At 36.7% G+C, this 19,126-nt stretch overlaps 1 pseudogene; it reads right to left on the minus strand.

The window, feature by feature from the left end:
• LOC123932225 overlaps positions 1-17,379 on the minus strand; it is a 31,917-nt pseudogene extending 14,538 nt beyond the window's left edge.
• Between the last annotated feature and the right edge of the window lie 1,747 nt (positions 17,380-19,126).

A 19,126-nucleotide genomic window follows, 5' to 3' on the forward strand; every position in this document is an offset into this window, starting at 1 on the left:
TAATGGGGAGGGCACGTTTTTCATGGAGCACTGGGTGTTGTGCAAAAAGAATGAATACTGTTACACTGAAAAAATAAATAAAATGAAAAAAAAAAAAACAAAAAAAAAACCCAGGAAAAATAGTCACAAATTAAACCTAATGAAAGCAAAAGTAAAGGAGTAACAAATAATTTTTTTTAATATAAAGAAGAAACTAGAGAGAAAGACATTTCAGAAAGAACAGAGTTAAAAAAAATAAAAAACAAAAAAACCCAAGAACAATTTTTTTTAAAACCAACTAAGTAACAATGACCAGCAAGGAGTAATAATGAAATAAAACACTGGGACACAAAGATTTTAAAATGAGAGAAAGCATCAGTTTGGGAAATGGCCTAAGATATAATGCAAACATAATTACATATATATTTTAAAATTCTAAGCCAAAAAAATTTAATATCTGGCTAAAATGAATGATTTTCCAGTAAAATATAATATACAAAATTAGTGCCAAGAGAAATAGATAAATTTAACAGTCCCATAATGGTAGATATAATTTAGAAAATTGTCAAGGATGAAAAAATTTCAAAGCAGTAACAAATAGGATTTAGCATTAAACTTAAAGTATGATGATTCTCAATCAAGCAGGTTTATCTCAGGAATGAAGATTAATTGAACCTAAAGAAATGTAATAGCATAGTTCATTATATTAATAGGCCAAAAGTGGAAAAAATATATAATCATGTCAGTAAATATCAAAAAGTCAGTTGACAGGGGTGCCTGGGTGTCTCTGTTAGTTAAGCATCTGACTCTTGATTTTAGTTCTGGTCATCATCTAGAGTTCTGAGATCAAGCCCCATGTGGGCTCTGCACTGGGCATGGAGACTGCTTAAGATTCTCTCTCTCGGTGCCTGGGTGGCTCAGTGGGTTAAAGCCTCTGCCTTCGGCTCAGGTCATGATACCAGGGTCCTGAGATCAAACCCCACATCAGGCTTTCTGTTCCGAGGAGAGCTGGCTTCCTCCTCTCTCTCTCTGCCTGCCTCTCTGCCTACTTGTGATCTCTGTTTATCAAATAAATAAATAAAATCTTAAAAAAAAAAAAAAGATTCTCTCTCTCTCCCTCTGCCCACTTCACTTCCTGCTCTTGAAAAAAAAAAAAAAGGGTCAACTGACACAATTCAACCACTATTCCTGATTTAAGGTGTGTTTAATACATTATGAATTTAATGTTTTTCAATGAAATTATCATTTATATACTTTATTTTAATGAATACTAAAGATCATCTGTAAAATAAACATGTGAAAATATCCAGACTAGTTCTATGTAAATGAACAATAGGGGTTTATCTTACAAGAGAGAATGACATTAGAGAATGGACAATTAAAATAGTTCAATTAAAATAGTTATGTACCATGGAAGGAACAAGTTGAACAGTAGAAGCTAAAAGAGAGTCAATAAATAAACAGATCCAGGAATTCAGCACATGATTAAAGTGGCATTTCAAGTCAGGAATGAAAAGATGGGTGTGGTCTTTGTTAAAACAAGTGGAAAAACACATTGCACTTTTCATTCACTTCAAAATAAATCCCAGGGAATGAAAAAGACATTAGGGAAAAAAATCTTAAAACATAAATAAAAATGTCAGTATGAATTTTAAGATGGCCTTGAGAGTAAATATGTTTCCAGAATAACTGAGTCATGAGTTCTTTGATTTTAAAAAAGATACTCAATTAATCTAAGTTGCTAATTAAAAAGCATAGTTCTTCCTGAAGGGTTTAAGACAAACCTAAAATAATCCTATTAGTCTGTAATTAAATAAATACATTTTAAGAAAGATTTTGCACACAAGCTCAAAGTTTGTAGCATTTTAAGTTGTATTTATAAATTGATATATTGATTTACATTTTTAGACTCTTACAAATGAAATCATCATTTCTTAACTAAATCTTAGAAACACAAGTTAAATGTTTCAGTGTGTAAAGTCATATGCTATTACCAACAGTCCAAATGATCTTACGATAATTTCTGCTTATGATCAAAATTCCAGACCAATAGATGACTCAACTCAACCTTTTATTGCCAGCAGAGGGTTACTTGATGGCTCTACTAGGCCGGATTCATGCAAGTGAATCCTTAAAACAAAAGCTTGCTATTTTAGAGTATATTTACATCATCATCTCTACACTTAATTTTATAATCCCACAGAATTTAAACATGCTTTTCTATTAGGGAAGCAATGTGTCAACACATCTGGGACAGCCTAACGAAGAAGAATTTTAGGGGATACTATTTCAGCTGACTGAAGGTGAATATTGCCCAGAGATTTGGGAGATCTGGAGCTGCAGAGACCCAAGGCAATTTTTCTTAGGATCGTAAGAAAAAAAGTGAAGCCAAGTGTAAATTTTTTAGGCCAGAAGAAAACCTGAGTTCATGCCCTCTCTAAATGAGTTGGTCTGTGGCCGACATCCTTAAGATTCAAGTCATCCAGTATTTTAAATTCTCAAGTTGTGATGAGGCTATATTTCTTCAAAAAGTGTGTTATCTGACCTTCTTCACACCTTGGTTTGGACTGTGCATTTCTCTAGGTCTCTTAAGGTATTTAAATGACATTCTCATATCTCTCTGACTTTGTGTGGTTTCCGGCCACCATTTCTAGGGCTCCTATTCTCTGGTGCATGTGCTTTCCAACACTACTGGAACACCATTTCAGACACTTTTATTGTTGTTCTCAAGCTCTCTGCATTTCCTCCACCAGCTTCACTCAGAACTGAAGATCTGTCTTCCTATTCCCCAAGAAAAATGAAGTGATCAGATGAAAACTTCCAGACCTCCACCACGACACTATCCACCATCAAGCCCCTGCCTCCCAAACTCAAATTAACGACCCATGCTGTTACTCAATGTCAAACCTTTTTCTCTTGGCTATTCAGCAATTCTCTCTTCCCTCTTTCTCATATCATGGTTTCTCTCCCCCCTAGATATTTTCCATTAGCATCTAAAAATGCTGTTATTTTTCCCATCTTAAAAAGAAACAAAAACAAAAGAATGATCTCAGCCCCGTTTCTGGTGCCAAGCCAGCTATTTCTTTATGTCTTTGCTTTGCTACAGCAAAACCCCTAGAAATAATTGTTTGTATTTGCTGTTTCTATTCCTTCTCCTCTTATTTTCTTTTCAATCCATGCCAATCAGGCTTTTGCCCTCAACATTCCATTTAAACTTCTCAATGTAACCAGTGGCCTTCCTGTTGCCAAATTCACTGAGCAGCTCTGTCTTTATCCTAATCTTTCATCAGCATTTGATAGGGCTGATCACTCCAGCCAGACACACATTCCTCCCTTTGTTTACAGGACACCACCTGCTTTAGGATATCCTTCCACTTTACTAGTTGCTTTTCCTTAGTCTCCTGAGCTTTTTCTCTTCAATTGTTCCTAAATCTTCTGCAGTTGGAGTAACAAGGTTCCAGTTCTTGTCTTATATTTATCTACATTAACTATGTATGCTATTACATGTGATAGCATCCAGTAGCCTGACGGTTCCAAAATGTCTTTCTCCAGTCCAAATTAGTCTCCTCATCTTTAGACTCATCAGTCTACCTGCATCAGTGGGACCTCCCCTAACCCTAGGGCTAATAGAGGACTATAACTCACTGTGTCTAAAACGGAACTCCTGAGTCTATCCCCAAAATCTACTCTACCCACATCCTTTGCCATCTTGGTTGATTTTAACTCCAGCCTACTTGTTCAGGCCAAGAATCATGGCATCATGCTAAACTTTTTTCTTTCTCTCATATCCCACAATTAATTGGTTAAGAAATCATGTTAACTCTATCTTCAAACTATGTTCCAGAATCCATTTCTCTCCTGCCCGTGTTCCACCCTACTCTGAGCCATTATACAAATGACTGAAATAGCCTTTTTAACTATCTCCCAGCTTCGATCATAGTCTCCACATATTTTGCTTCTATTTCTGACTGACGCTACTAAAATGTAAATTCTATTAATAGCTCTCACTTCACTCAGAATAAAATCATCACACAGACTTACTGGGTTTCATATGACCTCCTCCAACCCCTTTTCCCCATTTTTGACCCCACTTCCTGCACATCTCCTCCTTGATAACTCAGCTCCACTCACACTTCCTGCTACTAGGCAGCCTCAGGTCCTTTGCTCAGGCCTTCCTTACGAGTAGACTGCAACCCCTTAAATGTCCACTTGTTTACTCTCTCACATCCTTCACACCTCAGCTCAAGTCTCACTTGCTCAATGAATATCCTGCCCTTCCTATTTAATATTCTGACCTGCCTTTACGATGGTCCTCCCCCCTAATTCTCATTACCTTGCTCTACCTTTCCTGTTCACATAGCACTTGCCTTTACTGTACTGTAGAACTTGTTTACAGGTATTCGTTGTACATATTTGAGGACAAGCTCCATGAGGGCAGGGATACTTGTCCTTGTTGTTCATTGAGGTATTATAAGCTCCTTAAAGCAGTATCTTAAACAAAGTTGGCACTTTAAAAATGCATTTGCTAATTAATGAGTTAATCCCAATGGGAGAACATTTGACACATTAACTTCTAAAAAATTTAAAATTTCTGTGGTAAAAACTTAAAATCAATGAAAAGCACCAATGGCAACCTTTGAGGACAAAGGATCAATTCTCTTTTAATAAAGAGTCCTTACAAATCAATAAGAAAAGGGCAAACATCCCAATGAACAGATGGGAAATTAAAGAAGAATTTCACAGAAAAAGAATACAAATGGCCAACGAATTAAAAAAGATATGATCAAATCACTCATAATTTAAAAATGAAAGATAACACAATGATATATTACTTATTTTCTCCAGCAGAAACAACAGATTTTTTTAGATGATCAAGGATCTCATAGATGAAAATCGATAGTATAAAATAAACATGTATCAATGTTTAAATGAAATATATAAAATAAGCATGTTTCAATATATAAATGAAATGTAAACAACAGGAAAGGCTGTTAAGAAAACTAGCAAGCCAAGGGGCGCCTGGGTGGCTCAGTGGGTTAAGCCGCTGCCTTCGGCTCAGGTCATGATCTCAGGGTCCTGGGATCGCATCGGGCTCTCTGCTTGGCGGACAGCCTGCTTCCCTTCCTCTCTCTCTGCCTGCCTCTCTTGTGATTTCTCTCTGTCAAATAAATAAAATCTTAAAAAAAAAAAAAAAGAAAACTAGCAAGCCAAGCAAAACTATTGCAAATAAAGATGGTGGAGGAGCAGGAGAGAAAAAATGTGCAAATGACATACAGCTGAGCTATTGGAAGTGAGGTAACAAGTGGGGAGAGAACTTGAGAGCTGGAAGCTAATTCTGAGGAACTACACAAAATGAGAATTTAGCAGAAATGGCAAATATAAAAATTAAAAGACAAAGAAGATATTTTCTCTCTCTGCTAATTTGATCAGCTAGGTATTGAGATAAACTTTTTGCTAACAGTTAAAATATTAAAGTGATATTTTAAATTAATGTTGGAAGAATCTTTGTAAAAGAAATATAGAGCTGACAAGAAATTAATGAATGATCAGGTCTATGCAAAGGCAGGAATTCCTGGAGGTGAGAAGAGCACTGACACTGTTTGTTCTGAGAGTTTGTGCCGAACTTAAGCAGTAGAGCTTAGATTTCTGACAACCTTCCATGGTTTAGGGTATAGTGATCAAGGCGCGCCTGGGTGGCTCAGTGGGTTGAGGCCTCTGCCTTCCGCTCAGATCATGATCCCAGCGTCCTGGGATTGAGCCCCGCGTCGGGCTCTCTGCTCGGCGGGGAGCCTGCTTCCTCCTCTCTCTCTGCCTGCTTGTGATTTCTGTCTGTCAAATAAATAAATCTTTAAAAAAAAGGGGGGGGTATAGTGATCAAGAAAAAGAGCAGTAATTATTGATATTGATTCTCCAAAAGGTAATTCACTCGGGTAACAATACCCTGAAACAAACCTTTCCAAGCCTACCCCAATCCTAAGTGACTATTAGGAAAGCTGCCTTGAATCTCACAAAAACTTCAGAAATTGTGAGATATTCCTTATAATAATAGACTACAAAATATTTGAAAGTTTGATAAAGTCAAGAGTTGAAATTGAGAACAAACAGGCATCCTCAGAAAAATACAAGTTGGTGACACCTTTCTGGAGAGCAATTTAACACTAAAACAACTTTAAATTAATATCCTATGGACTCAAAAAATTTACTGCTAGAAATTTATCCTCATGTCCACAGGATAAACATACAAAGGTGTTTAGTGTAATGTTTCCAGTTTTTGATTAAAAGAATCAATGAGTCAGAAATATTTAAATAAAGTAAACATGCAGTGGAATTCTCTGTAGTCATTACAAAGGACAGGGTAGATCCATATATATACTCTTGGAGAAAGTTCTCCAAGACACAAAAGCCAAGTACAAATAGATTAATTCCATTTTTGATAAGGATATACATAGGCAGACATCAGTATAAGCATACAGAAACATGTGTACATGCTAGTATTTGCAAACAGTTATACCTAGGAGTGCTAACAGTCCTATTTCCCATGAAACATGGATGACAGTAGGTAGAGAGAACTTTCATTTTTTCCTTTTTATGCCTATATGCAATTCTAATTTTACTATGCTTATTAGTATTTTAATGAGTTTAAACTGTAATGTTAAAGAAGACATGCAGAATTAATCCTCCTCAATACATATAAATACATTTTTATGTCAGGTGTTTTGTTAGATGCTAAGAATGTACCCACTAAATGATCATGGTGCCTGGTCTTATAGACCTTCCATTCTATTTGAGCAAGCTGAATGAAATTATGATTAAGAAAGATTTATCTTATGGCCAAGCAAATAGATGGCTTTTAAAACATATGAAAATCATTTCCTTTATGTAAATATTTCCTTCTATAAGTGGATTTTCTTATATTATTCATTCATACAGTGCGGTTTTTATTAGATGTCAAGTATTGATAGCATTCTATTTATTTATTGTCAACTGTTCTAAACTTTGGAAAGCATAAATATATGTGGTTTTACTGTATAGATTAATGGGATATATAACTATAGTATCCCCCAAAACAACGTGCTTGCCATATGTCCCTATCCTAATGTTGGCAGTGAGCTTTGCTTCTACATCTATCTAGTGCTAATCAAGAGATGAAGAGAAAATGAATGCCGATTACAATCCATTGTTTAGTCACATCCTTGGGATTTCTGTTCAGCTGGCTTCAATCTGGATATCCAAATTAAACTTGTTATTTGGATTTCTATTATTATTTACAAAATGTCCTGCAAACTAAATAATCATACAGTTAAATTTTCATATATTAGGATCAGTATTTTAAGAATCTATTGAAGAAATTAGGTTGTTGAAATTGTTAGTCTCCTATTAAAGACTCCAAGGTTCAGGGGGTTCACGTGCTTTGTCCAAGGTCACTTAATCTAGGTAGATTCAAGTGTCCTGACCCCCGTTTCAGTGGTCTTCCTCCTACAGAATATTACCTGTACCACTGCTGTAGATTCAGGTGGGATTTCTATTTATCAGTGATGCAATTTCCTTTTCTCTATAATCCTAGAGATATTCTGCACATATTACATGCTTTTTATGTATGTGGAATTATCTTCCAGTTTTTAATTAGCCTATTCAAAACATAATTATTCTTTCATTTTCTCTTTCTATTTTTGTGCAGGATTCAAACAGATAATTACAGGTGTAGACCAAAAAGCTCAGAGGAAAAAGAGAGCAAATAATTTCCTTAATACTATCATACTTATGGACAGATTTGTGATGCTGGTTGGAGTCTGCTAAGTAACTCTGGTTTGGAAAATCCTGGACAAATATCTTTATTAATAAGAAAATGCCAAGTTATGGAAAGGAGGAAAATCCCCCAAATTGTAATGCTCTTCCCTTTATTGTTTAATAACTAATTAGCAAAGTCACCTATTTCTTGACTTGATGTTTTAACTATGTGGCACATATTTAATTGTTAATATTTATTTTAAATATTATATGAAATTTTTATATTTAATAACATTGAAAAACAAGAATTTTTAATTTTTTTAATTTTTTATTAACATGTAATGTATTATTAGCCCCAGGGGAACAGGTCTGTGAATCGCCAGGTTTATACACTTCACAGCACTCACCATAGCACATACCCTCTCCACTGTCCATAAACCTACCACCCTCTCCCCCTCCCTCAAGCAACCCTCAGTTTGTTCTGTGAGATTAAGAGTCTCTTATGGAAAAACAAGAATTTTTTTAACAAAATTCTGTACTTAGCATTTTCCCCCTACGTTCGATCCTGACCTATAATACTTAAGTTTGAAATGTAAACATGAGAAAGAGTTTTAAGGGAATTTAAAAAAAATATTTTGTTTATTTATTTAATTGACAGAGAGTGAGAGAGTAAGAGAGGGAACACAAGCAGGGGAAATGGGAGAGGGAGAAGCAGGCTTCCATCCAAACAGGGAGCCCAATGCGGGGCTTGATCTGGGATCATGACCTGAGCCTCAGGCAGACGCTTAATGACTGAGCTACCTAGACACCCCTAAAGGAATTGTTTTACTCACAGAATTATGTTTAAACATTCTCAGGGCCCAATAGGATTAGATAGTGAAGGGTTATTCCTGCATATTGGACTGATTAAAGAAGTTTAATGCTCCACCAACAGATTTTTTTCTTTCTATACCCAATTTCATATGCTTTCTCTCTGTATAATTATGATGAGCCTAAATTTGGGACAGGAAAAGAAAGGAAAATAAAAAATTTTAAAAAAATGCAACCACACCTGAGTTGTTAAACTAAATGATGAGTGCTATTCAAAGAATCTAAATTATTTGCTGAGCACTTGAGTAGCTTGACAGATACGTACATACTCAAGTCTCTACAGATGGAAAGTTATATATAGCAAATTACTCACTGTAAGGGCATTACACTGAAGATAGTAGATATTGTTAGCATCCATAGTTCCCTTTCCATCCTCCTTCATCTCCTGTCATTCAGGGAAATCATTACTTGGTCAGAAAATTAGAGAAGAGATTTAGAAAAGAAGCATTCCTTGTAATATTTCAGCTCTACCAACCACCCTCCCTACCCCCTGTCTACCCGCCCCCAAAATAAATTTTTTTTTTTCAGAAGAAAAGAGATGAATGAGCCCAGGTGTGTAACTCAAATCTCCTCAACACCTGCATTTGGTCTCTATTTGATACACACACTTTCTTCCTCTTGAGTCTCCCTATCATCTCTAATGACTGGCAGAAAGCAAATCTAAGCAATGATTGGGGCTGAGAGATACCAGGTGTGCTAGTTCATTAAAAAGAACTAATGAAAGATTGTAACACACAATTCATATGATTGCAAATAGCCAAAATATGATTATAAAACATTAGAAAAATATTGAGTTTTCTGCATGCAAATGCTAATGTAACTTAACTTCTCATGTATCTGGGAGACCATTTTAATGCCAACTTGCATTCGTGAAAGCCTTTTCCTCAGAGACAGGCACAGCAGTGCTTGTGGATAATGAATGACAGAAATCCTGCTTCCTGCCTTCTCATTGGCTCAAGGAAGCAGTAGGAATGAAAAGAAATAAAGTCAGATTTTTTTTATACTCTATATTCTTTAAGATAACAGCAGGGGATCCAATCTGTGAGGGGAAAGCACTTCTTCCCAGAACATTAGACCAAAGAATTGAGGCATGTCTGGAGTCACAGTCTGCATTAGTCATGAAATTATTCCTCAGCCAGTATTATTGGATGGTTTGTGTATCACCTCCAGAGGTGAGGATGATGACTTTGCTCTCTGTCCACCTCTTATTAGAATGTTAAGAAGAAGGGAAAGAAACTTGATTGAGTCACATGATAACCTTTGGTAAAAATTTTAGACTTTTGTGTGAAAAAGTATCATTTATGTATAGTTGTTAAGGTGCAGATTTCTGGACCCCACACCTCATCTGATAGTGGGCATAACAAATTATCACAAAATACAGTGGCTTAAATTTTTATTTTGTTCATGGTTTGGGGGTCATAAATTGAGGAAGGGCTCAGATAAGATGTTCTCAATTAGAGTTTCTTACATGTTTGGAATTAGCTGAGACTACACTCATTTGAAGTATCAAGTGTACTGACATCAGTATTGCTTACACATATGGCCAGCAGGTGAGGCTGATGGCTAGCTGGGAGCTTAGCTGGGGCTCTTAAACAAAATCCCTCTATGGGTTTCACAAACACAGTGGCATCAGAGTAGACAGACTTTCATGGAAGCTCGTTTCTGCCACAATGAGTGTTGTCCCAACAGAACCAGGTTGGAGCAGCAGTGTTTCCTGGCCTATCCACAGAGGTCACATAGTATCACTTCTAGTACAATCTGTTGGTTGAAGTAGTCACAAACCTGCCCGGACTCATGAGGAAGGGACACAGTGCCTACCATTCAATGGTGGGGTTATCAAAGAATTTGTGACTGTTAAAAAAAATAGACTTCCCTCTGAGATAAATTATTTACATTCTCCCCACTTATAAAATAGACACTCATCTCATGACCTATAGTCTCAAAGTCTTCTCTTACTGTGAAGTCCAGGCTCCTGTCATGTGATTCAGGTCTAGAATAAGTGTTCTTACATTCAATCCTTGAGTACGGGTCCTTCTGATTTGAAAACCTAGGGACTAAAGATTGGTTAACTGTCTCCCCTTCTTCCCTATATAACATATAACTGGGTACAGGTATGGGATAACCATCATAAGTACTCCTATTTGGAAAAAGGAAAATGGGAGATAGAAGCAGTCTCTGGTCCATAGCAATTTTGAAATTCAACTAGGCACATGTTTTCAGTTTCCTGAATTAGGCTCCACCATTTTCCAGGGATCTTCACTCTCCTTCTGGATTCTGGGTTTAACTTTCTAGTAATTTTTCCCTTTCTATAAAAAATAGTCTGTGTTTACATGAGTATCATTCTTGTTCTACTTTCCGGTTATTTATTTTGTGCCAACTCTTTCCTTTTCACCACAAGCTAATATAATGTCTTTAAAAGCCTGGTGGCTGGGACACCTGGGTGGCTTAGTCAGTTAAATGTCTGCCTTTGGCTCAGCTCATGATCCCATGGCTCTGGGACCAAATCCCACATTGGGCTCTTTCCTTGGTGGGGAGACTACTTCTCTCTCTGCCTGCCATTCTCCCTGCTTGTTCTCTCTCTCTCTGACAAATAAATAAATAAAATCTTTAAAAGAAAAATAAAAGCATGGTAGCCTTTCTGTGTATATATTTATAAACCATTCCACTTAAAAAAAAAAAACACACACATACACTCAGAAATCTCTTTGAAATAAACATCTTTCTCTTTCTGTGGTTCCCTATGTAAGTGCCATGGGATGACACTATTAAATATTCTCAGGAGCCCTACTGTTTTACAGAAAGGGTTTTCCTTAGAGAAAAGGACTTTAAGAAAGTCTATCAGATACTACTTAAATCTTTCTATCTTCTTAAGAGATTATATTTAATCACATACGTGTCATCATTTTTAGTAAGATATTTTACTCAGAGTTCTCTGGCTTTGATATTTGCCCTGTGGCCCTTTCTTATTTCTTTTCTGAATTAATATAACATCACTTAAAATCTCAAAAGCCTTTGTCATTTTCATATGCAATATTCAACATTTATTCAAAAATAACTAAGCATACCAGAGAAAAACACTTGATAATGAAAACTGAAAAAGTGAAAAATTTCTACTTAGAACTAAGCACTATGAGAGAGTCAAATAAAGACTCTACAAATAAAAAATACTGAAATAAGGACTCGAAGTATGGGTTTCATGGCAGATTAGACACAGGAGAATAAGAGCTAGTGAACTAGAAGATAGGTAAGAAGAAAATGCCTAGATGGAATATAAAGAGAATAAAGAATAAAAAATACAGAAAAGAGTATAAAAGATATACTGAATACAGTAAAATATAAATGTATCTTTAGAATTTTAGTAGTAGAAAGCATGAGGACAGAAACAATATTTGAAAAGAGTAATGACTGCAATTTTACCCAAATAGATAAAATATATCAAAAATTGCTAGGAACCCCATAGGTTCAAGAAGTGCTGGGAATCCAAAGTAGAATGAATAACTGGTCATATCACAGTAAAATTACTCAAAAATCATATAGAAAGGAAAAAAATCTTAAGGATAGTTATGAAAGCAACAAAATCTGACCTTCAAAAAAGGAATGATAAGACCAATATGTGACTTTCTCAACAGAAACAAAAGATGCTAAAAAGGCAATGGACTGACATTTAAAAAATGCTAAAATAGAAGAAGTCTCAACACAGAAATTTAAACCCTAAAATGAAAATGAATAAGATATTTTTAGACAAACAACACTTGGAAGAATTTGTTACCATCGGGACTATGGAGAAGGAAATACTAAGGGGAGTTCTTCAAAGAGAAGAAAATTAACTGAGATGGAAACAAACACAAAGGAGGAAACGAGGAGATACAGAAAGGGTAAATATGAGGGTAATCTGTATAATAAAGTGGTAAGTATACTGTCCTATGGGGTAGGATACTTCTGGAATGAAGTCCATAAAAATAATAGTACAATGAACAGGAGAAGTTAAAGGCCCTTACATTGTGAAGTCTAATATATTTACTAGACTCTAATAAGTCAATATGAATGCTATAATATTTAGTGTCATCACTAAAAGAAGAATAAAATGATGGATAACTAAAAATCCAATAGAGGGGAATATGGAATATTAGTATAAAAGACAAGAAAGATAGTATTTCTGAACTGGTAGAACATATGGAAAACAAATAATAAGATGGTCCACAAATTCAAATATATCAGTAATTACATTAAAGGTAAGTAGGATATTTCAATTCAGATACTCCATTGTCAGACTGAATTTTTATTTTTGTTTCATTTTTTAGACTGAAATTTTAAATACCTAATTCTATGTTGCTTACAAGAGTGTGATTTAAATCTAAAGATACAAAAAGGTTGAAAGTAGAAGGATGGAAAAAAAAAAAGCCATATGATTTAGAAAGAGCTATGCCTAAAATAGGTCTTACAGTGATACTAAGTACAAAGCAGAGTATAAGGGAAGAAGTTTTAGTGGAGATAAAGAGAGGCATTTCATAACCCTGAGTCCATTCACTAAGAAACTGCAAGAATCCTTGACTTTTAAGCACCAAATCAAACAGTTCAGGAGTAGGCCAGATGTGACAGAAAATGAAAAACTAAGAAGAATAACAAAAACAAACATTTCAACAATGATGTACACTTTCATCAGTATCAAATAGGACAAGCAATCCTCCAATCAGTCAGTATAAAATACTTAAGTAACACAATCAACAGATTGGTATAATTGTCATATAGAGAATGTTCCTCCAAATACTGCAGAATATGTATTATTTTAAAGTCCATGCAAAGTACATACCAAAATTTACAATACACTGACCTATAAAGCAAGGGTCAACACATTTTCAAGGACTAAAACCTCCAGTATATTTTCTCTGACTACAGAAGAATTAGACCAGAAATCAATAATAAAGATAATGAGGAATTCTCAAAATATTTGGAAGTTAAACCTGATATTTCAATACCATTAAGTAAAACAAGAATGACAGAAACTAGAAAACATTCTCAACTGAATGATAATAAAAAACAAAATATAAAAAGTTAGGAGATGCAGTAAAAGTCACTAATAGAGGGAACTACATAGCTTGGCTATTTATATAAGAAAAGGAGAAAACTGAGAAACTATTATGCAAAGCCTAGGAAATTGATAAGGAATAGCAAAATTGGCACTCCTCAAAAAAGCAGAAGGAAATTAGAAACATAAGTACAAAAATTAATTAATTAAAAAATTAATTTGTCAGAATCAACAAATCCAAAAGATGGTTCCTTGAAAAAACTTAGTAGAGATGACGGTCCTAGTAAACTGGTCAAGGTCAAATAGGCAACAAAGAGCTAGCATACATAAAATGTCAGGTACTCCAATAAATACGTAGGAGAGAAACATAACCCAATTAAAAGAATAGACAAAATATGTGAAAAAGTGCCTTACATAGGAATATACTGAAATAGCCAATAAGCAAATAAAAGATACTCAATTAGTCATTGGGAAATGCAAATAAAACCACAAGGGCCTATCACTTTAAAATACACCAGAATAGGGGCACCTGGGTGCCTCAGTGGGTTGAGCCTCTGCCTTCGGCTCAGGTCATGATCCCAGAGTCCTGGGATCGAACCCCGCATCAGGCTCTCTGCTCCGCAGGGAGCCTGCTTCCTCCTCTCTCTCTGCCTGCCTCTCTGCCTAGTTGTGATTTCTCTTTGTCAAATAAATAAAATATTAAAAAAAAATAGACCAGAATAACCTTTGAAAACAAAACAAGTAAACAAGAATGCTACTTGAGTATACCAAATGTTGGCAAGGATGTAGAACAATTATATTTTGTAGGTGGGAAGAAAGCCACATTAGCACAATGGCTTTGGAGAACCAATTGGCAATATTTGTTAAATGCTGAACATGCACAGAACCTCTGACTTACATAGTTCACTCGCAAGTATAAAAAACAAAAGAAACAGATACTGGAATGTCCATTGCAGCATTATTTAAGCCCCCACTCCATGGAAACAATACAATGGTCCTCAATAGAACATATTTTTAAATAATTATATCTATGATATACTTTGTATATAAGATCTATACCTATATAATAGTTCATTATTTTAAAAAAATTACAGGCACTCTTTGCTTTGTGTTGTAGTACAGAACTGTAAAAATGACAGTACTAACTAAAACTGTATAATTAAAGAAAATAATCAATATGGAAAAAATTAGACTTTTATTAAATACCAACTATGGGTCAGATATTTTGCTAGGTGGCTGAGAGTCACAGATCAGGGAAACAAATATGGTCTCTTTCCTCAGGGAGCTTACTAATTAGCTGGGAAATAGCTATATTACCTTGGACTACGGAATGAAGTCTGATATTTGCTTTTATTCACTATTAACATTCATGTCACTCATGTTGTGTCCTCTTAAGAAAACCAGCCATAATCTCAGTCCTTGCTGATTTACTACCCAATGGAATGAAGCATGATGTTCTTCTGTTCTCATTGGCCATGGAAACATTTTGCAGAATGTGAAGCCACTGTTCATTTGGAGCCTTGATCCTACACTCTATTCACTTACAGCTTTCTATGGTCTTACCTAATACTCACCGAGTTGCCTTTCTAACTGAAAGATTATTTGGAGCAAGTGGGAGAGTACTAGAAAGGCAAGTTCTAATGATATATATCACGTGGTCTTTGCTTATGTTGTTCCCTCCTCCTCAATGCTTTTCCATTAGGTGTTTTCCATCTCTTTCATATAATTAATACCAACTTGCTCTTTAGAACTCTGGTCCCCAACCCTCCAGTCTAGGTCAAGAATTCCCTTAGATGTTCTTATAGTACCATATAACTTTCTTTCCTAACATTCATCAAAATTTTCAATTACATATTATTTGTGTGAAGATTTGATTAATGTCTCTCTTTCCCAAGAAGTACTCAACTCCACAGTACCTGGCACACAGAGTAGGCACTCAACAAATATAGCTGAATAAAAGAGCTTGGCTTGTGGGTAAGCCAAATTTTAGAAATAGGAATGTGATAAAAGAGAAATTGTTCTTTGACTTCCAAATTTACTTTCTGATCATTGGCATTCAGCCAGGGTAGAGCTGGTGTCTGAAGAGATTTTGTCATGACATCATTTCTGGCCTTTATCCCATGACCTTCTTTCTTTCCCCCTGCTCAGGAGAACATATTGTATAAGGTCGGTAAGATGGATCTGGAGAACCAGTTTAATGTCTTCGCTCGCCAAAAAGATTGCTTCTGCTCTGGGGCACACACCTGCTTCTTCCTTCTCTGCCAGCTCTGTGAGGTGAGGCAAATTAGAAATGCTCTTCTTCCCAGGGCTGGTGTGATAAAAGCCTCTAGTTCTTCATACCTCCATCAAATGGCAAGTATTCAATAAGCATTTACCATTTACACTGCACAAGACCAAACACAACAGGTGATGGAGTTTTATCAGTTATAAACTTAGTATAGGGGAGGGGCAAGGTAGACTGCTATCAATCACAATCCTGTTGATTTAAGTTCCTGGACACCTTGCCAATCACCACACTTCTGTCTTTATCATCACTACCCAAGATTAAGCTGCCATCTTTCTTTGCCTCTGTCTCTTAAGACATGTCCCAGCATCCACTCTGGCCCTGTCCGGCTGATCTTCTCGCTGAAGCTTAAGTAATGTGTCAAATGGTAAGTTGGATCATTATGCCTCTCTCTATGCTCTACTCCCCACACTTGTTTAAAGCCCTACAATGTTCTGCCATTGCTCTTAGGATAGCAAATACCCACACCATACCACATGAGGCCCTGCAGGTTCATGTCCTGTCTATTCCTTCAGTTTTATCTCATGCTGCTTTTACCCTTACTCTGTGCTCCAGCCACTGTGCCTTCTTTAGGCTTCCTGAAGGAGCTCTGCTCCTACTCACCTCAGAGCCTTTGCACATGCAGATACTTCAGAAGTACTCCCCTGCCACCTCCAGTTTTTCAGCTTGTCAATTCCTCTTTTACTTTTAGTTACCATCTCAAATGTCACCAATAAAGATAACAATTGGACTTCTAATCCAAGTCTGTTTGTCTCTAAAAGTTGTTGCTATTCTTACCATACTCTGTTTCCCCCCAATAAAGAAATAGGACATGGTAGGCAAAACACAGGGGGTGGGGGGCACATGTTAGTTCATAACCTAGGAAATACTTCTGGTCTAGCCTCTTTCTCAAAATCCAGTTTTATTTTCTCCTAGGCAGAGCAGCTGTTAGAGGGCCATTTCTTCCTCCTTCCTTCAGCATCTTTTCCACCCAGAAGTTTCTCTGCTTGGATCATGGGAAAACAGGTTTCATGAGGTTTCACGGAAGGACTACAACACTGGGTGTCAGGCAAAGTGGGTCCAAGCACCAGCTGTGACACTCACCAGCTGGTGTGAACATGCTCAAGTGACACGATCTTGCTCAGTGTGACAGATTGGGTCCTCCAAGAAACACTCTAAGACAGAGGCGGACATGCAAGAGGTTTATTGGGGGAAATGCCTATGCAGGTTAAAGGCGAAGAAGCAAGAGTAGGTAGAAAGAGTTTTCAATACAGGCCTGACGTCCACAAAAGAATAGGGGAAATGAAGGAGAATTGCATCCGTGTTCAAGAAGGTTTAGGCTAGGGTGAGGGGTAGTCCTCTAGCTCAGGCACTTGGTGGAGGGGTCCCACACCTCAGATGAGTGGACTCTCACCAGTATCACCTCCTGGTTCAGATGCTGACTGAGAGCAGCCCGGGGAAACCTGGCTTTTGCACGAACATGGGGTAGATCTGGGGGACAGTGGCTGGGCATGCTCATCAATTATGCTTCCCTGAGAGGGCGATGTGAGTGGCATATTATCACCTTCAGCTTCAGTTTCCTCATGTGTAAGATGAGGGAAGAATCCTCAGTGATCCGTGGGGTGGCTTCTAGCTCTGAAACTATGAAATTGTCTATTTGGTTCCATATTTTCTTATTTAACTCTTCTCATTTTGAAGTATTTTTTCTTTCTTTTTTTTTTTTTTTTTCTGGTAGTAACCAAAGAAACAAGAATGAAAAATCTTTTAAAAAGGGGATATTTCTAATAAGCCTAAAAAAATAAGTACTGGGTTTTTCCTTCTTTCCTTGATTCAACTTTTAGTAGAGGTGTAAGGACTTTAAGTCTTATGTACCCTTGCTTCTTCAGGACCCAGCACAATGAATGCCATATAATGTCACATAACAGAGACTTTCTCTTGACTGAATGACTGAAATTGAATGGAACTAGGTCTGATTTTAAAAATATTCATTTACTTAACTTCTAGGTTTTCCTTCTGGGAAAGAGTACCATGTAAATATGCTTTTTCTCTTGTTTTGGCAATGAGGGTTCCTAAATCCCTCCCCTCAGGAGCATGCTCACTTTCCTCATCCTTGTCTCCCTCTCCCTCCTTCAAGGCTCAAAGAACATTATTTTCCCACTAGAAAATCTCTTATCTCAGTGTTCCCTAATCTTCCTCCAGAAAAATCATTTTTTTTTAAACAGAGAGTTTTTTAAAATTTTGTTTATTTATTTATTTGTTTATTTATTTGAGAGATAGTGAGAAAGCACCAGAAGGAGAAGGAGAAGAAGACTCCCCCCACTGAGCCCCATGTGGGTTTCCATCCCAGGACACCAGGGTCATGATCTGAGTTAAAGGTAGATGCTTCACTGACTGAGCCCCCCAGTTGCCCCTAGAAAAACAGTATTTGATCATCTCCCCACATACGGTCCCTATTCTCAAGGAACTCATAGTCTAGTTGGAAAATAAGACCTGAATCAGTAACAAATTCAAGATACATCATAATCATGACTATAAACACAGCAGCAGCTATTGCCAGGCATTGTACTAAGTGCTTTTCATAGCTGGGACCGGATAAATAAATGAGAAAAGGCAATTGGAGGGGACAGATGGATGCTGGAGAGCTTTACCTCAGCTGAGTTGGGGCAAGGAGGAGCCACAATTCTCCCCATGGAGGGCAGGACAGGGGGTTGGAATGCAGATCCAATGTTGCAGATCTGCTTTTCCGGGGTATGTAGAAACAGGAAATCAGATTTCAATACACAGTCATCCCATTTTATAATAACAGGAAATAATTCAAAAGTTTTAAGACACGGTATTGGGAAAATAAGCTCATTTGATTAGCAAATCCGGCTCATGCATATATTGGGACCTGTGGAATAAGTAACACCATTTAATAGTCACTGAGTGCTAAATACAGAGTTCACATACTGGAGAAGTTGAGAAGAGGAATTAATGATTTTGTCAGAGAAAGTTTGGTAGAAGAGGTTAGTACTTAAGATGATCCATGAGAAATGAGTATCAGATAGGCGGGAGCAGGGGGGCATTTCAGGCAAGAAGAAATAGGCATGTGATGAAGTTCTGATAAGTGGGAATGAGCAGGACATCTTTCTAGTGACAAAGAAAATAAGACTGGAACAAGTTGGGAAAAAAATAAGAAAGGTACTGTCACTGGAGATCATCTTTGGAAGTGATGATCTGTGGAGCACCACACATGGGCTAGGTTCTAAGGATAGAAGGCT

Source organism: Meles meles, chromosome 20 (genome assembly GCF_922984935.1).
Source record: "Meles meles chromosome 20, mMelMel3.1 paternal haplotype, whole genome shotgun sequence".
NCBI classification, from domain to species: domain Eukaryota; kingdom Metazoa; phylum Chordata; class Mammalia; order Carnivora; family Mustelidae; genus Meles; species Meles meles.